The sequence below is a fragment of the Atractosteus spatula genome, chromosome 6 (genome assembly GCF_055471065.1).
Source record: "Atractosteus spatula isolate fAtrSpa1 chromosome 6, fAtrSpa1.hap1, whole genome shotgun sequence".
In the NCBI taxonomy this organism is placed as follows: Eukaryota; Metazoa; Chordata; class Actinopteri; order Semionotiformes; family Lepisosteidae; genus Atractosteus; species Atractosteus spatula.
This window is the reverse complement of record NC_142711.1, coordinates 29,247,891-29,271,341: the sequence shown is the minus strand read 5'-3', so window position 1 is coordinate 29,271,341 and position 23,451 is coordinate 29,247,891.

Genomic DNA, 23,451 nt, shown 5'->3' with positions numbered 1-23,451 from the left:
ATTTTCCTTACTTGCCTAGATACAGTGAATGTGTTGCATTTATTTTTCAATCTGAAAGACAATCTCCTACCTTACTGCAGTGAATTAATTAATCTTTGTTAACTCACTATCTGCAATCATGGCCTTAATGTTAAAACAGTTTGCTAATCTTCAAAAAGGGACCCAAGATTTTGAACTCCATATCTGCTTGAATTCATTACCAGAAATGTTCAGGCTAATGTAATCAATGTGATCATATAGTGTGACACTAACTCAGTGGCCCAAAGTAATTCCATAGAGTATTAGCATTATTGTGCACCATGTGCTATTCTCATTCTGTGTGTGGATAGAAGCTATAAAGGAGCAGGAGATAAACTGGATCAGGCACAGTGAGATTTATAGGTGCCTAGGTGATTGAACTGGCATGTAGCCAGCTCGTTAATGTGTTCTACTGCATAGGTTCTCAGGGGTCTACCTTTTCTGTAAAAATAACTGAGACAAGCAATTCTTTTTATCAGAACAGTTTGAGTTTTCCTTTTTGTGTTGTTTTTTTCAAGCAGACATTATAACTAGGAAGGAGAGAAGAAGTGTATTTCTTAAAATGCCACTGAGTCAGATAAAAGCATTGCATCCCTATGAATGATTATGTTTACCTCAAACAAGCTATATTATTTTATTTTTAGTATGATACATGGTCTGAAAAAATCAAATCTATCTATTACATATGTAGACATGGCATTTGTTGCAAAAGCTGTTTGTCTGTTAATTTTTGATCAATGGTGTTCAGGTGTCCAAAAAACAACAATGACTGAAGCATACGGCAGTAAATTGTAATTTAATTAAAATATTATTACACCACTGTTATTATATATCAACTGCAATCGCCATTTTTTCTTTGTCATACCTCAGAACACTGTCTCTTTCTGTGGCACAGGGAAATTGAGGAAGGGCAGTTTCCTTTGATTTGCTGGACCATCATGCCACTCATTTTTTGACACACTATAGTATCTGCACATGTGTGGAGGACAATTAAAGACTACTGTTGGAGAGACAGGGTTCCACCAAGAGCTAAACCTACATTGAGTAAAAGCACCTTTACTGGTCTAGCAGGTCAGAAGCTTTTACTTTTTTAAATCACTAAAAATAAGTTTAAATGTCTTAACACATGGTGTAATTAAATCAAAATTTAATCTCACAATATATAGGAATCAGCTTGGAATTGACATTTTGATTTCTTTAATAAGATGGTTGTGCCAGTTTTTATTCTTTGTTTTTACATCCTCTGAGACATTATGTCATTTTATCTATTTCTAGAAAAATGTAAAAGAAACATTATTATTTTTGTTCACAGTAAGCTGATAGCACTGTCCCTTTGAAGGAAGCAATTTATTGGGAACGTGAACCAATCTACTTTTTGCAGAAGATGTCTAGAGATGTGTTCCAGTCATAACAACTGTAAAGTGGTAGTACAAAAAAAAACAGTTGTTTGGGGGGTGGGGGTGGGGGGGTTGGAAAGCTATATAACGTTTTTTATTATCTTCTTTAATCATGTGTAAAAGTTTCACAGTGTTAAAAATAACAAAATAAAGTTTATCTGATCTGGAATTGGAGAAAAGCAACAAAATAAGTTAATGTAATGTAATACAAATGCAAATATAATGCATAATATATGATGCTTTTTTAGCTCTAAACCTGAGCAGATAACATTGATCTTCAGTCTCTCTTAGAATCTCTAGTTCCATAGTCATTATCACATAATATACTTGAATAATCACCTGGTCATTTCTGTTTAATTTAGCAGCAGATTAAATGAAGAAGAGTAAAAGAATATTAAGGAGCAGTGCTTGGGTAGGAAAAGTCTTGGTTATGGAAACAGACACATTTTCTTTTAAGCTTGACTAAAATCTAAATCTAAGTCCTTAATTGTTGCAGCTTTCTGTGTATTTGGAATGTTGATTAATTTAGAGAGGACAGTGTCCCTCTAGGACAAGCACATTTGGGAAAAGGATAAGGTCTTAATGGATGAAAAGAGGACTGTGGAATCTACTCTTTTAAATAACCCTGTACACCTAAGAGATATTGGGCTTCCAAATCCTGCTTATATAATCTTCAAAATCAAAATAAATTACCAATGATTTTTTCAACCAAACAGTAATTCCACAGTGATAGTAGTTCATGAGAATATGGATCAGTGAACCAGAAGCAGTCCAAGCAAGAGTTCCACTAGTTCATCTAGTACACAGACATGCAAGCTAAAACAGTTACAGGACATGTAACCCATCACTGTATTTTATTTCAATCTTAATTTTCAATACCTTTACCATTATTTTTGTTTATTTTCAGAGACTAAAACAAATAATCAAATTTATTACAATAGCAAAAGGACAGTAAAGCAACTACACAAGTACAGAAAATGCCCTGATTAAAGTCACTAACGATCATCTTATGGCTTCTGATTCTGGTTATTTTTCTATCTACTTGACCTCGGTGGTGCTTTTGATACTGTTATCTTACCACAATATCTTACTTTCTCATCTTGAGACTGCTTTTGGTGTTTCTGACATTGCTCTTAAATGGTTCAAGTCTTTCTTTGTCTCTGTTGGCAGTTTTAGTTTCTTGAAATTGGACTCATTAAGTTTAGTGTTCCTCAGGGCTCGATACTGGACCCCCTACTTTACATGTACGCACCTGGTCAGCTATTACGAGCTATTAAGCTATTAAGATTCTATTGTATCTACACTGATGATACTCAAATCTATGTCCATATTAAACTCTGACATATTATCTCATATTATCTCTGACATAAAAACTTGGATGGCTCAAAATTTCCTTCTTTTAAACTGTGACAAGTGTGAAGTCATGCTTCTCGGCATGCCCTGTCAACTATGTAAAGCCTATCTTTGGATGGCACTGTACTTGAGTTTCAATGTAAATTGAAGACCTTGGGGGTGATTTTGGATTCAGGTTTGACAGTTAACCCATATGTGCGATATATCATAAAAACGTAATTCTTCCACCAAAGAAATATTGCCAGACTGTGCCCCTTGTTGTCGCTAGTCAACACTTTCATTTTCTATCAAATTAATTATTGTAACACTACACTCACTGGGGTATCTACATCCACATTGAACAAACTACAGCAGTGGTTCCCAAACTGTGCGTTGTGCCGCCTTGGGGAGGCGCCATTGTCGGTCAGGGGTGTTGCAGGTATCGCTGATCAAAGAAACTTTTTATAACGAGCAAAACCCTCTGTTCATATACACAGAATGTATGAGTCGCGGGCTACCTAGCAGATTTAAAGGTACAAGGTTGTGTTGCATGACACTGGGCACGAGAGACAGCGGCTTCGGTGTTTCACATGTTTCCATGAGTGGTTATTTTGTGAGTTTTTTCTTACACGATTGTAATGGAGAGGAATTACAATCTGTGTTTACGGAGCATTTATCACAACTCCAAATTCCCTTTGAGAAGTATTTTTCAGAAGATGTTGAATGGTACAGCTGGGTCTTCAATGCGGAGTCTCCATCAAATTTCACTACTGCAGAGGAGGAGCAATTTATTGATCTTTCATCAGACTCCACATTAAAGGCCAAGTTTTTTTCAGTGTTGCTGCCTGAAATTTGGAGCGAAGTGAAGCAGGAGTAGTCAGAAATAAGCAACAGAGCCCTGCGAATTCTGCTTCCCTTTGCAACTTCCTACCTTTATGAGCCTGGGTTTTCAGCACTTGCGGTCATCAAATCCAAGTACAGATCAAGAGTTAATGCTAAGAAGGAGATGGGCTTTGCCATTTCAAAAACACTACCCAGGATTGATGAATTATTTAAAAAAACAAGCCCACCCATCCTATTAAGAGGCACAAACAAAAATACATTGTATTTCTCCCCCATTTAAAAAAAAACATTCATGTTAAATTTTAACTTTTTCTGAAAGTCATTTTATTTGCATTTTATGAAGATGCTGACTACTTTTTTTTCACATTGTTTTCACATTCAAATAATTTCAGCAAAATGTTTTGTCAAGTATTTTTACTATTTTGATCGGGCTTTGATGAGTTTGGCAAATGATTAAAAATAAAAAAGAATTAGATCACTTTGTTTTTATTTTGACCTATCATTTCCTTTTCAAATTTATAATCTTTTGTAAAATATCACACTGCCATATAACGTATTTTTGACACAGGGGAGGCATATGGAAAATCTGACAGGTCAAGGGAGGCATGGACCCTCCCTGGTTAAAAACCCTTTAAACGTTTTAAAACCCCTGAACTACAGAATGTAAAGAATTTGACAGCTAGAGTCCTGATCAGGTCTAGTGCAAGTGTTTACATTACTCCTATCCTGGAGTGCTTGCACTGGCTTCCTATCAGGTTTCGTGTGAATGTCAATATCCTCATGTTCACCCATAAGGCCCTGCATGGCTTGACACCTCCGTACTTGTCTGAGTTATTAGCTCCCCACCTCGCAACCTTTGTTCGTCTAACTGTGGTCTGTAGTGTATGTCTCCCAGGCCCACCTACACTCTATGGGTGACAAGACCTTCTTCTGTGATAACACAAAGCTCTGGAATTCTATTCCTAAGGATATCAGAGAGTCACCTTCACTTTCCTACTTTCTTCCAAACTCCCATTGTAACTGTGTGATTCTGCTATCCACTCCCATTGTATATTTTTTTCTGTAAATTTTAAGATGCCACTTTTAAATGTCCAATATAAAATAAAGATTATTATTGTTTGTTATAAAGGATGAAGTAAACTCTACCAAGGATAATAATGGGAAACCTCTGTATGAAAGGGAAGTGACTTATGTCTTATATTAGTATGTAACTCAGGTTGTGACAGAACAAAGTTCTATATTAAATAAAATAAATTAAATTAATCATAGATAAAACTCACTTAAATTTATATTGGTAACACGTTATTTAAATGTAATGTAATTACATTATTCAAATGCAATTATTTGTAAACATGTTTTCTCTAAACTCAAGCAAAGCAGATTTTATAAATTTATAATTTGATTTTACTGAAATATAATCTGTATTTGTCATCTGTTGTTTACACATGTATTTTAAAAATATTTACTACGTCTGCCTATGCCATAAAAGAACTTAAAGTGAATATTGATTTTGTCAGCCAAATCTTATTATTCTATTGACTTATTAAATACAGTAGTTAAAGGTGGGCAACTTTAATAAAAACAATTAATAAAGCTCACCAGAGTTCCAGAAATGAAAAAGGTATTCATTTGGTTAGTTCGGTTTGTGCTTATAGCCATTTAAAGGAGTTAAAAACTGTTATTCCATAACCACCAAATTAAGTACTTATTTCAATGACGTAAGCCCATCCTAATGACAGCATGGAGGCAGATGTTCTTTGATTTTCCTTTCTGGTGTATAATCTCTGTTGGCTTTTGCAGAGAGGAAATGGCAGGTTAAATAACATTAACTCAACCATTTAGCTTTCAGTGTTATGTGCCGGTGTATTTCATAGATTGTTGATTAAAATGCAAATAGTTTATTTGTATATTACACATAAAAAAACAAGTCTGAATTGGAGTAGGCTTACAGTACATCATAGTATTATCACAAACATCTCCCATTAACCAACATTACAAATGTGCTGTCCAGTGAAGTGACTCAAATCATATGATTTTTCCTTTCAGCCTTAGGTTTCAGCCTAATTTCATATTGTCCATGTAGTTTGAGAAGTTTGAGAAGTTCGATAAATGTCAGGATGCTAATACTGTACATAGGAGTTAGGGCTATGAAATCCACAGCATTATACATATCAGTTTGTGTTGTAACCATTGTATATTGTGTATCGTTGTATGTTGTATAATTATGTTATTTAGTGTTAATCAAGATATGAGTTTCTTGATTTCCTGATTTGGGCCTGATTATTACTCTCTTATCAAGCTATGCCAGCCAATAAAAGACACAGGTGCTGTGTAACTTTCAGTGGTTCCTAATTTTAGAATAATTATTATTCTTTTTAATTTACTTGCGTAGGAAACTAGTGTCAGAACATGATTGTCATACTGATGAGAAAACCTATATATTTGGTTATTTTATCATAAGCCTGATTTTTAATATTCATAACAGCACTGAAACTGCATTAACAAGAGTTGTAAATTATATTCTGTTAGCAACTGACACAGGGAATGCAACAGTGCTTGTGCTCCTAGATCTTAGTGCTGCCTTCGACACAGTTGACCATTGTATTTTTTTACACAAGCTTGAGTCTGAGGTTCACCTATGTTGAACAGTCCTTAATTGGTTTACCTCCTATTTAACTAACCATTTTCACTATGTTAAAATATTAAATAATTTTACTGCTTCGTCACTGTCACCAGTCAAATGTGGGGTAACACAGGGATCAATATCCGAGCCACTTTTGTTCTCTCTGTACAGTACATGTTGCCTCTAGCTAGGATAATACAAAAGCGTAATATTAACTTTCATTCCTATGCTGATCAATCAATCAATTAATCAAAGTTTATTTAACAAATGCACAACAATACAGCATGCCGCAGTAGTTGCTGGCAATGAAATGTCTTTTCTATGAGCTCACTGGGGGAGGGGGATAAAAATCACAAAATTAAAGTTACAAAATAAGGTTACATAATAATAGATAATAATGCAATAGAAACTGAATAAAATAAACTCAGACATAACTCAATATAAATAGAGCTGCTATGTGTCCAGAGTGTATGCAATATATTATGTCCAAGTAGTGCAGTATGCTGAATACAATGAAAAGTGTATGTCCATGTAGCCATTACGGGTGATTTGCTGAAGGAGCTGCAGGTTGGCTATTTAACAGTCTTATTGCCTGGAGGTAATCTGTTAGACTTTGACCAAATGCTTCAGTACCATTTACCAGATGGTAGGAGAGAAAACAGTTTGTGACTGGGATGACCTGGACTTCTTAAGACTGCATTTTGCATTTACTTGTGTTATCTTTGTCTAATATTTCAATTTGTTTGATGATCTGAAACATTTCAGTGTGACAAACATGCAAAAAAATAAGAAATCAGGAAGGGGGCAAACACTTTTTCACACCACTGTATATCCTGGATGTTTGGTAGCTCACAGCCGCTAATGAGCTACGCTGACTTCACCACCCTCTGCAGTACTTTGCTATCATGGGCAGAGCAGTTCTCATACCAGGCAGTGATGCAATCAGTCAGGATGCTCTCAATAGTGCACCTGTAGAAGCTGGCCTGGATATGCGACAGCATGCTGAACTTCTTTAGCCTGCAGAGAAAGAATAGGCGCTGCCGTGCTGTTTTGACAACGATGTTGGTGTGGTGGGTCCATGTTAAGTCCTCTGTGATATTAACTCCCAGGAACTTAAAACTGCTTACCCTATCCACTGCAGTCCCATTGATATACATAGGTATGTGATCTCCTCCCTTGTGTTTCCTATAATCCACAATTATCTCCTTAGTCTTACTGATGTTCAGAGAAAGGTTATTCTCCTGGCACCATGCTGCCAGTGTTTCAATCTCCTCCCTGTATGCAGACTCTTCACCATCTATGATCAGGCTGATGACTGTTGTATTGTCCACAAACTTAATGATGGAATTTGAGTTATGCCTTATTTACAATCATGGGTAAAAAGTAGGGACAGGGCTAAGCACACAGCCTTGGGGGGCTCCAGTGTTTAAAGTCAGGGTAGAGGATATGTTGGTGCCCATCTTCATGACCTGTGGACGTTCCATCAAGTAGCCCAGGATACAATTACAAAGGGAGGTGTTCAGTCCCACGTCATTGATCTTGATGACAGGCTTTGAGGGCACTATGGTATTGAATGCTGTGCTGTAATCAACAAACAGCATTCTCACATATGTTCCTTTCTTATCCAGGTGTGAGAGGGCAGTATGGAGGGCAGTGGCTAAAGCATCCTCTGTTGACCTGTTCTCGTGATACGCAGATCACGGTCTACGGCATCAGGCAGTGAGGTGATATATGCTTTGACCAACCGCTCAAAGCACTTCATGACAACTGATGTGAGTACAACAGGGCGGTAGTCTTTCAAGCAACTGACTCTGGGTTTCTTAGGAACAGGGACAATGGTAGTTTTCTTAAAGCAGGAAGGAACTATAGACTGAGCTAGATCGAATATGATGACACTCAAATATACATCTCAATTACACCGAATGACAACTCGTAAATTGTCACTTTAGCTAATGAAATAAAGTCTTGGATGTGTGAAAATTTTTTGTCACTCAACTCTGAGACAAACTGAGGTTCTGTTGTTTGGAGGCAACAGTGCAGATAAGATTGCTATAATCTCAGCATTCAACACTGAGGGTTTAAAATTCTGCCTCAAAGATTCGGCACATAACACCGATACTTAGCTCTCTTCATTGGCTTCCTGTTAGGTACATGGCAGACTTCAAAATCCTTTTACTTGCTTATAAGGCTCTCAGAGGCAAGGCACCTGTCTATTTAATGGAGCTGATTAATGTAATCCAAGTTGCCTACTTAGATCACAGAACGCAGGTCTTCTTATTCTATTATTAAAAAAACAGTTCACGGTAAAGCCTTTAGCTACAGGACCCCTAGACTAGTGGAATAGTCTGCCAACCTATGTACAGAATGCCGAGTCAATCTCAGGATTTAAATCCAGACTGAAAACCTAATTCTTCAGCCTAGCCTACTCACATCTTACATCATAGCCCGTTGCAACTACTGTGTGGCTGCTGGTGCAGCTGTACATGCCATTGTGTGTCTTAGTGTTGGCCTTCCAGGTAGATACATCTGTTCTGACCAAACTATCCTATTCTCTTCCCAACATGTCCGGATGGTGCCCAAGCCATGCACCATCTGAGCTGGATGCTGCATCACTGCCATGAATCCAAGAGGGACATTGCGAATACCGTTATTGTTTAGGAGGATTTGCTGGTCTACAGAGAACTGCATGGTGTACTGGCACACAGAAGGACATGATGGAAGACTTAATACTCTGCATTTAGTACCTTTTTTAGAATTGTATAATGTTAGCATGCCCAGAGGTGTTGGGCAGCCAGTTGACCTTGGGCCTCTAGAGCTTTTTTTCTCCCTACAGAGGAGTTTTTGGTTTCTGTCCTCTGTTGTCTTCTGCCTTTTTCTTTTTCTGTATTGTAATGTAATGTACTGTCACACAGCTTTGTTACAGATGCAGCCATTCAAAGTGCGCGCTACAGACACGTACCGCAGGTGGCGTCGCGCATTGTGATGCAAGATGACGCGCGGCACCGCAGTACGTGATTGGTTGACCGACAGGGGCACTCGTGGTCCGTTGGTCTGTCATAGAAAGACTTACAGTAAACGTCTTTGCTGTGCCTGTTGTAGGTATTGAATTTTACCACTGAAGGGAAATCTTAGTAGCTGAGCATAAAAAGAATAGGAGCATACTGTAACGCGTGTGAAGGCCATAAACGATATTAATTTTGGAACATAAACATACAGTACTGTATATGGCTGGTCTTGGTACTTTAAAGAAAAAATACACACCAGTATTCCATTTCTCCCTAAACATTTTAAGCATCGAAGTCTTTAACTAAAGAGATACCGGAGTCAACAAGCATACTTTTAGAATTTGATTAATAGGGAATATAATATGGAATCACGTATCTAAAGAATTTAATAACAATATGATTATATTCGTGTACTGCGACAGGGCTGTGTAGGGCTGTTTCGCCTCCCTCTTCACGCGACTTCCCCTGTAGCCTACTGGTCTATGTGCCTGCTTACCAACTCACAGGTTGTGTGTTCAAATCCAGCTGGTGCTGGACTTTTCTTTTAACAAACATTTCTTCGAAAAAATAGAATAGCGATATTAAGGACAATCAATTGACTTTTATATTACAAAATATCACAACATGATCGATTCTAAGTCATTTTTGATAACAATGAATAGTCACCTTCTTCCCTTCTGACAACGGTCCCTGCTTCTGCTTCCTGCTTCTATTGTGTGTGTGTGTGTAATAGAGTAAATTTTTATAGAGAAATGGAGGCTGGACAGTATGCGATACAATATAAACATTTATATTGATTTAAATCGTGTTTTGATTTAAATCGCAAACGCGTGTTTACTTATATGTGTTTTTTTAATCATAATCAGGCTAATGCAACATAAATTGATACAGTATCTCTGTCTTATTTTTAGTAAATAAAGTGCATTTTTGCACACTATATATGCAAACGTTTTATGATATGTCGCTGTTGTGAATGTCTGTGGACATGTGCTGGCTGGACAGGAGGCTCCACTGTACACAGAGAGCTTAGAAGACAAAGATATCAATTTATTTTAGTCAAAAATTTATATATCACCTTTAAAAGTAGAATCTCAAAGCAAAGTAAATACCCAACACTGATTGAACCCATCTGCCATGCTAATAAAACACCTTGAATTGAATTGAATTGAATTGAGGGAAAGAGGGGGGGAGGGCGCGCGGCAAATAAGATACACTCCACAGGCATCCACAACAGCAACATATGAAATGTTTGCACATATAGTTAAGTTATTACTTGGTTTTCAAAGTCGGGAGACATTAGAGGCTTGCCACACCCGGACTGTTAAACCAACGCATTAGCACGTCAAAGCCCATTGAGGACCCGGGCGCAATAATTGTTTTGTCCCTTGATTTACTGATCTGCATTAATTATGGAAATCGAGTTCCTGCTCTGTGCAGACGACCTGGTCCCGCTGTCGCCCACAGAACAGAGGCTGCGCCAGAACTTGGCACTGCTGGAGCAGCACTGTCAGACCTGGGCGCCGACAGTCAATCTGGACAAGACCAGTTATGGTTTTCCAGAAAAAAAGCCAGACCTCAGGGAAACAGGTACAAATTCACACTTAACAACACATTAACACCTAACAACGGGAGCAGGGACAAATTAGGCCAGTACCCACTATTGTTAAACATACAGAAAAGGATATTAAAGTATTGAATATTAGTATTGGCTTTAGTATTAGCCATACAGAACATTAAAGTGCCCCTTTTCCATTCAGCGGGTGCCTGAGCCGCTGTGTCCTATCTTCTGACAGTCGCCGTTGTGAACAAACATTTCTTTTAAAAAAATGAGACGTTTCCCTTGGTCAGAGATATAAATATATAATATATAAATAAATTAAATTTAACTAACATGTAAAATAGCGTGTGAAAAAGTGGTAGTTTAAGCTTTTCTGCTAATATAATAAGGAATCGCGTATCTAAAGAATTTAATAACGATATGATTATATTCGTGTACTGCGACAGGGCTGTGTAGGGCTGTTTCGCCTCTCTCTTCATGCGACTGTACCAGGAAGAGGATTTCTTTCTATTCGAAACGTGTATTTTGAAAGTTTAAGAAGTAAAAACCTTACAGCGTACACAGATTTCTAAACTGATCAGGATCGTTATCTTTGTCTTATGCATAATAATGTTCACCGCTCTGTCCAGCAAATCAATAATAAACTTTATTTTATATAGCGTTTTAAACGAATAAGTAATTAGATTGCTCATAAACCTAATCACTTGCTTTTTCTTTTTATTTAGGCTCAGATTTCAACTATAGATCGTATTATTAATAACCATAATAACAACCAACCAACAAAAACAACCATATAAACATAATACCAACCAAAAACATAGATAACGACCACAATACAAAATCAAATATATCAAACCATTATACTCTCGCAAATTCCTCAAATTATCATAATCCCGCCCCTTATGCAAAACCAAACCCTCCTCCCATCCCAGTTTATCCTCTTTATCATAAACAAAATCCACCTCAATTTTCAACATAAAGCATTACTGCTTACTGGGTTTTTGAGGGGGGGGGAGGTGTCTTTCACTGGAAATCTCGCCTGCTTCTACTTTACGAGTACAACCCCCTCTCTGCAGGAGTGCTGGCTGTGACGAATTAAACCGGTTTCGCAGGTATTTTCAAAGTAGGAAGTACAGTGTTAACTGGTAGCTGGGCTCCTCAATTAAATCGCTTTAACATGCTAATGCGTTGGTGTAACAGTCCGGGAGTGGCAAGCTTCTAATGTGAACTCGACTCGATTGGAAGACAATGTATTTTAGCCCTAAATGAATTAATAGCAAACATGGTTTACTTAAAATACATTTTTCCAAGAAAGTTTATAATAATGCGATCTATAGTTGAAATCTGAGCCTAAATATAAAGGAAAAGCATTTTCAGAGAGCAATCACGCTGTGTTTATGTAGAAAAAGCGATTAGGTTTATGAGCAATCTAATTACCTATTTGCCTAAAACGCTATATAAAATAAATTTTATTTAGAGATGAATGATCAGTGTCGCAGTTTAAATAATTTTCGTAGGAGGGCTTGGACAGATTCCAAGTGCATTTTTGCAATTTACGTTGTAATAAAGTTTAGAATACAGTTAGTCTAAGCTTTATCAGCTTTATTTATGGGTTGCAATTTAGAAAAAGTCAAAAACCGCACTCAAAATGCAATTTAGAGCTTTCTGACAAGGGGAGACACCCAAATTGTAATGTAACATGCCACTGTTTGTGCATGAACAAAGTTATACTGCAATTTTCCTTAGATACGCGATTAAAAAAAATAAATTTTTTGAATCCCCGGCGGAACACACTCCATAAGAATCAGCGCTTTTATACAGTATATCGCCTTTAAACACATATATTTAAACACGCGTTTACGATTTTAATCAAAACGTGATTCAAATCAATATAAATGTTTATTTTGTAACGCATAGGTGACTATTCATTGTTATTAAAAAGACTTAAATTCGATCATGTTGTGATATTTAGAAATATAAATTTGTTTGGTGCGAGTGAGGTTTTATTTAATCTCTGACCAAGGGAAACGTTTCATTTTTTCAAAGAAATCTTTGTTAAAAAATAAAGTCATACAGTAGTTCCATGGGATTCAATCACAGACCATGTGACATGGGAGTCAGGAAACTAACACACAGCGCCACCAGATTTGATAACGCTATAAAAACGCTATAAAATAATGTGACTAGGCACAGAACAAGTTTACAGCACAGTACAATAATAAATGCTGACCATGGCTTTAGAAGCATAAATTACCTTACACTCAATTTAAACACAAGCTGTCTTTAGCCCTCTAAGCTGGTTCATACAGAAATGTAGAGATCCAGGCTCAGAACACACAGCTTCATTAGCGAATACATATGCAGGACAACTAGAGAAGACATTTTACAGAGGATGGATTTTTAGAAACATCCCATCAGTGACATCACTGAAGTCAACTCCTACTGTAGGTAACTGTCGTGTGGATAGTTTCACAAGAATCAGACAAAGGTTTAAGCATCGCTTGTTCTAGATAAAACTGCAAAAAAAAACAACAACCCATGATGTACTTCTTTGCGGCTCTGTTTGCCCAAATCATATATTCACAACGTGAAATTAGAAAATAATATTACGTAACCAAAATCCGCAATATGGAAACAGAACCTGTGTAATTGTTGACAGATGATGTTCTCGTAACATTTTTACAAGACAAACTACAACATTTAAAAAATGACTTGTATGTACTTGATATCTCTAATCAATCCACGGCAATATAGTTAAAGCAGTCCCCGCACAAAACGAAACTAAAACGCCCTGGGCATACCGTTTCGCGCTTCTTATCAGTTGCTCAAAAGTAATTTGACCGTATGAAATGCATAATATAAACCTAGAAACATATACAGTACGTGAGCAGTACTTACGTAGTATCGGTGTCAAGACATACCTCTCAAATACTGTAAATCAAGTTAAAAATATCTCAAGACCGATTCTGGTCATAATGAAACCATGTTTCGTGTATGTTTTCTTTAAAGTACCGAGACCAGCCATATACTATATGTTTATGTTCCAAAATTAATATCGTTTATGGCCTTCACACGCGTTGCAGTATGCTCCTATTCTTTTTATGCTCAGGCACTAAGATTTCCCTTCAGTGGTAAAATTCCATATAAATATTCAATACTTAAACGGGCACAGTTAAGACATTAAATATACATATACATACTGTATACAGTACAGTTTGCATACGGTAATATGTTTATGTTCCTAAATCAATCTCTTTTATGAGCATGTGTAAGGCATGGTGAATCGATTCTCAAAAATTACTGTACTTTGCATGATTGGAAAAAAATGCGTGATTGCGAAATGCTGTGGTGTTACTTTTACAAAGACGGTCAATGAAAAAAAGAATGTGGAGCAGGGAAATACTTTGAATTTACAGCTTGTCCAAGGTCATTTATTATTAATACTATTAGTAATATCTTCATTAAAGACTTTGATACTACAGCTCAAACATGAAAGGTTGAGCTTTATTAGCTCCACCTTGCGGAAATTCCGGATACTATTATTTTGCTAGCGGTATTTACCGGTAACTTGCGGTATTTACTGGTAACTTGCGGTAGACTGCGTACAGCGTACCGGAAAATAATGCGGTATCGCCCGCGCATTTTGAATGGCTGCATCTGTAAGTGCCTTGGGGCAACCTTGTGAAAGGTTGTGAAAGGTGCTACATACAAATAAATTTAATTGAATAATAGTGAACGGTGTGTTTAAAAAGCTTAGTAGGTTTCAAAATGGAATAAGATGCTATAGTAAAACCTTACATTTCTATTGTTAATCAATATTCCACAAATAAGAATAAAACTAAGAGAAAAAACTGTTTATTTGCTGGATTTTGAAATGTTTTGATAATATAATAGACATAGCCTAATGGAATACAGAGTGCCACCTACAGTATAAAGCTTTTATTCTAAGTACATTTTAATTAGTGAAAATACCGTAAGAGTTTCCTTATACCCTTTAATACGTTCAATACAGCCTTTCATCTTCACATGAGATTTTAAGCAAGTACAATTAGACTTCTACTTATGTTTTTCTTTTTTTTCAAAGCAATTTTGCTTGCAGAAGAATAAAAAAGTGGATTTGGGCTAAAAATAAATGACATTTACTTAATGGAAAACACTTCAGTGTTCTAAGAGTCTATCCATTTAGTTGGAACTCCAATATTGCAAAACACTATTGTAGGTGAAAGATAAGTATATGAACAAAATAAATTAAAATGGTAGCAATTAATTATAGTTTTATCATGAATTATACTCTGGTCAGCCAAATGTAAATGTGTCTGTTATACGCCTTATGAAAGTCCTAATGGGAATTATAATACAGATTTGTAAAACAAGTAAGATCAGCTTCAGTAACAGTATTACTAATTTTTTTAATGGTTTGCTTGAAGACTGACCTGTAATATCTATAAATATTTTTGCATAATTTATTGATGTGCAATACAAGCCATTATGAGCTTGCCTATATAAATATTATAAGTTTAAGAAATGTTATAAGTTGGAGAAATTGCATTCATATTAAAATGAATATGTTGTTGTTACAAAGTGTATAAGGAACTACATAATAGCTTCAAAACTGGTTACACTCACTAGCACTTATTAGTCTTAGTCTTAAAATTACAATGCAGAAAGGCAGGTTTGGTAATACAAAATTAAAGAAGGAGGTAAATGGTATACTGACCAGATTAAAGTAGTAAATGTTGATAACAATATTCAAATGCTAATACTTTTGTATTAAAAACACTGGTCTAATTATTTTTCTTTTCTTTCTTTTCTTATTTTTCATTTTCTCAAGCCATGCAGAAAATGCATACTGTACATATTCCATGTATATCACAGAAGGCTGTGACCAAGGTAAAGAAGTCTCTCCCCTGTCTTTACATTATTATTAGTCACCTAAATATTATTCCTTCCTAGTCACCTAAAATATTATAAACAATATAAGTTTTGGGGAAATGATTTCAAAATAACCCACTGGTGTGAGCTGAAATAAAGTTTCTCATTTAATCAGTCAACAAAATGAAAAAGACTGAGGTTTATTTCACAAAGTAAGCATTGACATGAGCAAATATATAGAAGAGGTCAGAACTGAATCCATTATTTTATGAGCTATCAAAGGCTGTGCAGTAGGATTTTAATGAAGAATATTAATGAGCCTTCTAACTTTTATGCTTAATAATATAACAGAGAAAAGGAGTTCCCACATGACTCAACTAGTAAAGGTGATTATTTGAAGAAGAAGGTTTAGCCTTGTAGTGCACACATCAATGACTGGAGTCAGAAACATAGATGAATGTGATTAGGTTTATCAAAGTGTGCATGGGCTGAGTGCCTTTGGGATTTGGGGGGATTTTAGAATTCCCAAGTACCAGTGAGCTTATTATTATTTTTATTATGACTCTGGGCTTTTCTGCTGGTTGCTATTGACCAGGATCCACTGGATTCTTTAGGTCCTGCTATTGTCCGATGGTTAGGACTTTGCGGAGTATGTGGGCTGTTCTGAGGAGAGCAATTGTCTGCACCTGAGCCACAGTCACTTTGCCTGGCATCTCATCAAGGTACTTTTGAAATCCGAGTCGAGTAATTCCAAGAGCTCCAACTATGACTGGGATCACACATGCCTTTGTGTTCCCCATGCGCGATATCTCAATCTCAAGGTCCTTGTATTTGCTTAATTTTTAGACCTTCTTAACACAGGGATTTGCGTCATCTGGAACAGCTACATCAATGAGAAAACATGGCTTCTTGCTCCGATCATGGAGGATGATGTCCGGTCGGTTTGCTCCAATGGTATGATCGGTGTTAACATCAGTGTCATATATGGTGGTGATGTTCTCCATCTCCACAACATTTTCAGGCTGGTGATCGTACCAGTGATTAGGCACTGGTAGGCCAAGCTCCTGAAGCATTGCCAGATGCGTACTGTATATTCTTTCGGCGTTAGCATAGAGCATCCAGCAACAATATGGCTGATATACTCCTCTTGTTGGTGACACAACCTGCATTTGCCATCCACATCCATCTTGAGGATATTCCTCTAATGATAGCGAGTGTTCAGTGCCTGATCTTGAGTTGCCGTGAGAAGACTCACTTTCTGTCCTTTTAGTCCAGAGCTATGTAATCATCCAAAGGTCAGTTTTCTATCAACATAATTGATAAAAGTCTGTTTGTAAAATTGACCATGGAGTGGCTTTGACAAAAGTTTGTTGATTTTCTCTTCGATGAGTGAAGCCTTCATCCTACTCTTGATGAACTCCCGACTAGATGTTGTTGTGTGGGACCTGATTTCAGGCTTGATGTATTGGCTCTTGATTTGCTTGCTGATGTTGACCAGAGAGTATCTGTTCTTCCTTTTTTTCATGTCTTATTTTGAGCCTCGTGTGTTTGTTGGATCCTTTCTTGATGTACTCACTTAGGCCATCAATTGTGCTCTTGTATGTGGTTTCCAGCCCAGTGAGCCCACAGCCACCTCTGCTCCTAGGTATATACAGTACAGGTATATTCGGGCTACATCAGCTTTTGGGTGTAGGAGACCATACTTTGTTAGCAATTTTCTGGTCTTCCTATCCATCTCCTGGATTTCCTGCTCTCTCCAGTCAATGATTCCAAAGCTGTACTGCATCACGGGAACTGCTAAGCTGTTAATCGCTTGCATCTTGTTCTTCAAGTTAAGCTCAGTGCCAAGGATGCGTCTGACTTGGCGGTAGTATTCTTTCTGAATTTTCTCTTTCATTTTGCCGTATTGAATACTGTTGGTTTACTACTTTTACTTTATCCTGGTCAAGATTCAGGACCTCGGCGTCTTCAATTTAGGTTGCGTTCGGGCCTGTGGCAAGTTTGCCTCTCTTGATGGTCATTTTCAAGCACTTGTCCAGTCCAAACTCCATCTGGATGTCATCGCTAAATGTCTTGACTATACTGAGCTCTTGATCCAGCTGATCATCATCTTTAGCGAACAGCTTCAAGTCGTCCATGTAAAGCAGGTGGCTGACGTATCTTAGGTTGTCGCTGTTAAGCATATCAGTCAATGGAATCAGCGAAACACAAAATAGCAATGGTGACAAGGAGTTGCCTTGAAATATTCCTTGTTTTATGGAAATTCTACCATTCTTGATTATTATTATTACTATTATTATTTTATTATTAATGTTGGAATTCTTTACTCCTTGCTAATACCTGTAGAACAATAAGAGTGTTGCAGAAAATTCATCATATTCCTTGTTCCTAGCAAGGGGTCATAGCAATTGTTCATCATCAATTGGTCAACAACTGGGAAAAGTTACAAAAAAACTGGCAATTTCATTTTTATTAAAAATATCTAACAAAAATGTTAGGCTAGTCATAGAAGAAAAGGAGAAGATTATTTAGAACCAAATGTCTCCAAGGGTAGAAGGGTGCTAGGTGCTAGGCAGTCTGAGACTGGACTTGGATCAGAGCAACAAAGAAGAAAAAACAACAGAACAAAGGACAGGGAAGCATGTACCTTGTCATCTGCAGTTGAGCTAATTAAGTCAAATTCTCAATTAGTAAAGAACTGTCTTCTTCCTCTGCCCAGTTTTTGTTGAAGTAGCGGGTTAGGAGGAATATGATGGAACAAAATTTTCAGAATAGTTGGGATGGAGAGAGATGCTAGACAATCCATAAACTATGCAGTCTGCTTTCTTACTTCAGTATTGGACAGTATACTAGACTTATGTACTATATGATACTTTTTTATCTTGAACCTATAGCAGATTCACATACAGTATAAATCCTCTACAGTTTGCATATAGGGCCAACAAGTCAGTGGATGATCCTGTTAAGTTTGCTATATTTTGCAACATCTAGAATTCTTAGGCACATATGCAAGAATTATTTTTTTGTGGATTTTAGCTCTGAATTTAATACAGGTCTATCATTCCAGAACTCCTTTACAATAAATCATTACAGTTGAATGTTCCACTTTGCTTATACCAGTTGATTTTCATATTTCTCACAGATACAAGGCAACGCATTATTTGCCAGAATGTCGGTTAGTAAATACTGTTGTATCTCAAGGGTGAGTGCTTTCAGCATTTCTCTATTTCTTGTACACTAACCTCTGCAGCTCCAGCAAAAACTAATAAAGTTTGTGAATGACATCACTTAGGTATTGGAATTTGGAAGCTTCGGGTGGCATAGTGGTAAGCATTGCTGCCTTGCAGCACTGGGGCTCTGAGTTTGTATGTTCTCCCCATGTTTATGCTGGTTTTTGCCTGGTGTACCTGTTTCCTACCACAGTCCGAAGACATACTAGTGGGTAAATTGGCTTTTGGGAAAATGGGCTCTGGTGTGAGTGTGTGAGCGTACTGTATCTGTGTATCTGCACTGCAATGGACTGGCAACCTGTCTAGAATGTATCCTGTCACGTGCCTTTTACTTGCTGGGACAGGCTACCTCCCCAACTCTGTATTGGATTAATTAGTTAGAAAATTGATGGATGATTATTACACAATGAGCAACTACATTCAGAACTAGTCTTGGGCATGATTTTTGTTTGATTTTTTATAGATCACACAAGTTAAGCAATGAATGGATTACACTATTCCATCTAAATCCTATGTAATCTACTGTAAGTTTTGAATTACCCAATTGTTAACATTTTACAGATATTTTGCAAATTCCATCCAAGATTAGATGTTTGTATTCTAGATACAGTAAATAAATGTTGAGCTCTTAAAAGAAATTCAGCAAATAATGTATCTTTTTTGTTTTTATCTTATTCAGTTCAAATATAGCAATTGGCTGTTTCAGAGCTTCAACAATGCCCGTGAACAGATTTAACAAGCAGAACTACAGTCAATGAAAAAGACTTCCATCACAATCATTCATTTACAGTGGTAACTAGGGAAATAAATTACCTTTTCAATTTCAGTTTGTTTCAAATGTTTCACATACTGTATACAGTTACAGTTACTATAGCTTGGATTGGGGACTTGTACAGTATCTTACAAGAGGAAGAACTGCTGGGATGCAAAGTCTTTGGTCTAGGCTATAAAGATAGAACACAACATTGATGATCATAATAATTTTGTGTAAGAATGTTTTTTTTTTACTTATTCAAATACACTCCTATTTTTTATCCTACTTTTAGTATCCTGCAGGGGCCCAGGCCCACCCTGATTGATCCTAGGCCTACCTAATCAGTCCAAAGTAATTTTTCAGTCCAAAGGCCTACCCAATCAGTCCAAAGATTTTTTTTCCTTGTTTGCGTTACATGATTTGCTTTTTAATGTGATGTGATTTTATTTTTTAATGGTATGTAATTTGCTATTGGCTCGCAGTATCTTTTTTGACCAATGAGAAAATTATGTACAGTAATTGCAGTGGGGCGGTTCATGTGTAGCCTAATTGGCTATTGTCGTCATCAGACACTCTTAGAGCTATCTACAGTATGTTATGAATGTCAGTTCTTAGGTTGTAAAAAGGACCCTGTGCAGTCTTAAAGAACAAAAGGGTTGGGAATACTTATCTACATAGTAGATCTGAAGGGCATGCCAAAAAATGTTAATCCAAGAACATACTGTAGTTAGAAGAGAAGGTTTAGTCTTGAAAACGGGGATGAACAAACACGAAGAATACTGTAGGCAAAGGTGAAGGGAAGGCGAAGGGAAGGCTCTTAGCAGTATAAACCCAATACTGAGTGGTGAGGATACTGTGAAAAGTCCTTAGGTATGATAGTACTACAGGGTTGTTGTAGTGATGGGGTAATTAATTCCGAGGTCGCTGCCTACGCAAATTGGCTGAGGTAGAGGCCTGTCTGTGCTGAGGTCTGTGATTGTGGGGAGCTGGGGCCTTGACAATCTAGAGCTAGGTTTTTGGTTTATTAGCAAGTTAACACACTGTTGAGAGTAATAGTCACACTTCCACGTACATCATGCAGTATTGAGAGACTCTTTCCAGCTGTTAATTGGATCAAGACGCGTTTGCAATTCTCAATGTCATCAGATCGTCTAAACAACTTGTCTATACTATCATTTGAACGGGAACTTGCCGACTGTCTAGACAGTGATGAGATTATCGCCATATTCAATTCCAAGCCCCGATGCCTACGTCTGGTCTAGAAGGCCAAAACCTCACAACAAAGGTAAGCACTGATTATATTTTTTTTGTGTGTGTCCGCCATGGCACAGTAGCATTCGGCAGCCTAAGTAATTGTTGCTTAACCTGTGTGTGTGAGAGACAGACAGTATGTATATACAGTATATAAGGTTCCTCTAATTCTGCTGGTTGATTATACCGCATGAGGATTGGATTGTAAATTGTTGGAGGGCTGCCCCTATGAATGGTCAGTTAGAGCCCAGGCCACCCACTTTTGCACAGGCCCACCCAAAAATCAATTCCTGGCTACGCCCCTGGTATCCTGCCATGTGCCTTTTAATTGCCGGAACAGGCTATGGCTCCCTTGTAACTCTTTATTGGATGAATTGGTTAGAAAATGGATGGTTATTACCTAATGAGCAAATACATTCAGACCTAGACTTGGGCATGATTTATGGTTGATGGTCACAATATGCTTACTAAATCCTAAAGTCCATAAGGTACTGTAAGTGCAGATGCTGAATGAATCAATTTTTATTTTTTGTTAAAATCATAACATTATAAATATGAGAGGGGAGAATAAACAACATGACGGATGGCCCTAAAGCTTTTATTAAACCAACTGTTATTGATTTCATTTGGCTGCAATATTTTTTTTTTATAACTTCTTAATATCCAGTACATAGACATCTGCTTCTTAATGTTAGAATCTGACAAGTTAGTGGCAGGCAGTGAACCAAAAACACAATAGAAAAGAATTTAATAATCATAATTATGTGTGGTAGAAGACTGCCTGACAGCAAGAGCTTGTTAAGCTGCAGTATCTGGTATTTTTGTACTTTTTTTCCATTCATTATGGGTAACCATGCAGAGAATATTTATTATCTCTGTTCAAGGAACTGAGCTTAATGTAGTAAACCTGCTTCCAAGAGGGCCTGCTATTCTGTCATTTAATTGTTTTATTTTTGTGGCGTATCAGATGTAGCCATATTAAAGTGAATCTCAGCATACATTGTAAAATATTAAGTATGCACTTTTTGTAAAAAGATGATGTAAAAAAATACTTGAAACACAAGATAACTACTTTGGTCACATAGTTCCAAATAACAAAGGCTTCACCAGTTCATTCTTTATAAACATTTGCTATGTTAATGGTGACAGGAGCAATGCTTGTGGGATATGTATACAATTAGTTTATTTTAGACAGAAACATCTAAATAAGGATTAAAGTTGCATTGAACTAAAGATGGTCACAAATTCTTAATGTTCATACTTGCTTAATACAGTTAAGCTGGAGATATTTCTTTGTCTGAAACAAAAATGAATGAAACAACAAATCAGTCTCTTTCAAGGCATTAAATATGAAGTAAGAAAATCTAAATGTAGTTTCTTAGGATAACCAATCAGTCCTTCTATCTCAGACTTTAATTGAATTTTCACAGTAGCCTAGAGGTGAAGTGTCACAGTTTTATGTTTTATTTGTTATACAATTCTTCCTTAAAAAAATACTTAGACTGTTTCACTTTGCTAGGCTATTACAATATCAAATACAAATACCAATTGAATAGAAATACTCAAGTTTCAATGACAGAGTGAAGAGTTAATCAGCAGCAATGTACAGCAGGACTTCACAGTAATTGGAAATCTTTTGTTGTATTTTAATAGCCCTGTTTTTACTTTATTGCTTGTTTACACATTTTATTCCACTGTAGGATCCATGCAAAAATATTACAGCGTTTTACTGAAATAAAACTAATACCAAAAAATTAAGCACCTACACCCAAATTCAATAAAGGTAAAAGTAGTAAAACACAGAACAATTTTTAATGTTTACTATAATATATACAATTTAAAAAATATACATAAAACATCCATAATCAAAAAGTGTGATCATGTCGGATCTGATAGAGCGCTGCCTGAGTACCGGCAGAGCACTTGTTATTTCTGTGCGGTGTGCCGGTGTGTAGTCATCTGCGGAGGTTTCTGTTCTCCGCTATAGAAGAGAATTCTTTTTGAATTGAGGAGAATACTGTATATTGTCTTTTAGATCAGCGTAATTGTTTGTGTAGCTGGCTTGGGAACACATTCGGTTCTAAGCTTAACCCCCGTCTACGGGCGCGTGGGGATCTTAAAGCACAGCCCTGATTAGCCTCCGGTGTGGTAGCTGCGCATTCCCACACGCCGCGGAAAGGGGAGAACAGGGGGAGGTGTGTTCCACTGTCACAAAAGAAAAAGAAAGTTTTCAATGATAGGTCGTAATTTCTTTGGAGAGAGAAATACAGGAATCTACCTTTTACCATAAACTCATTAAATTAAATGTGTTGTTATCATAGTATAATACAGTTCCACTAATGTAATTAAATTCCTAAGAGAAAAAGATTTAGTGCAGGTACATGTACAAATAGTTGGGACTGTAAAAAATAATGAACAAATAAATAAAAACCAAAACCAACTGAAAATTCATTTAAGATGAATAAAATGAAGGAAAAAAAATACAAGCAAAAAAGGACATTGAAAATGGCAATATTTTAGAGTCTAAGCTTTTCACACGACAATGTAAAGTCCACAGAAATCAGTGTT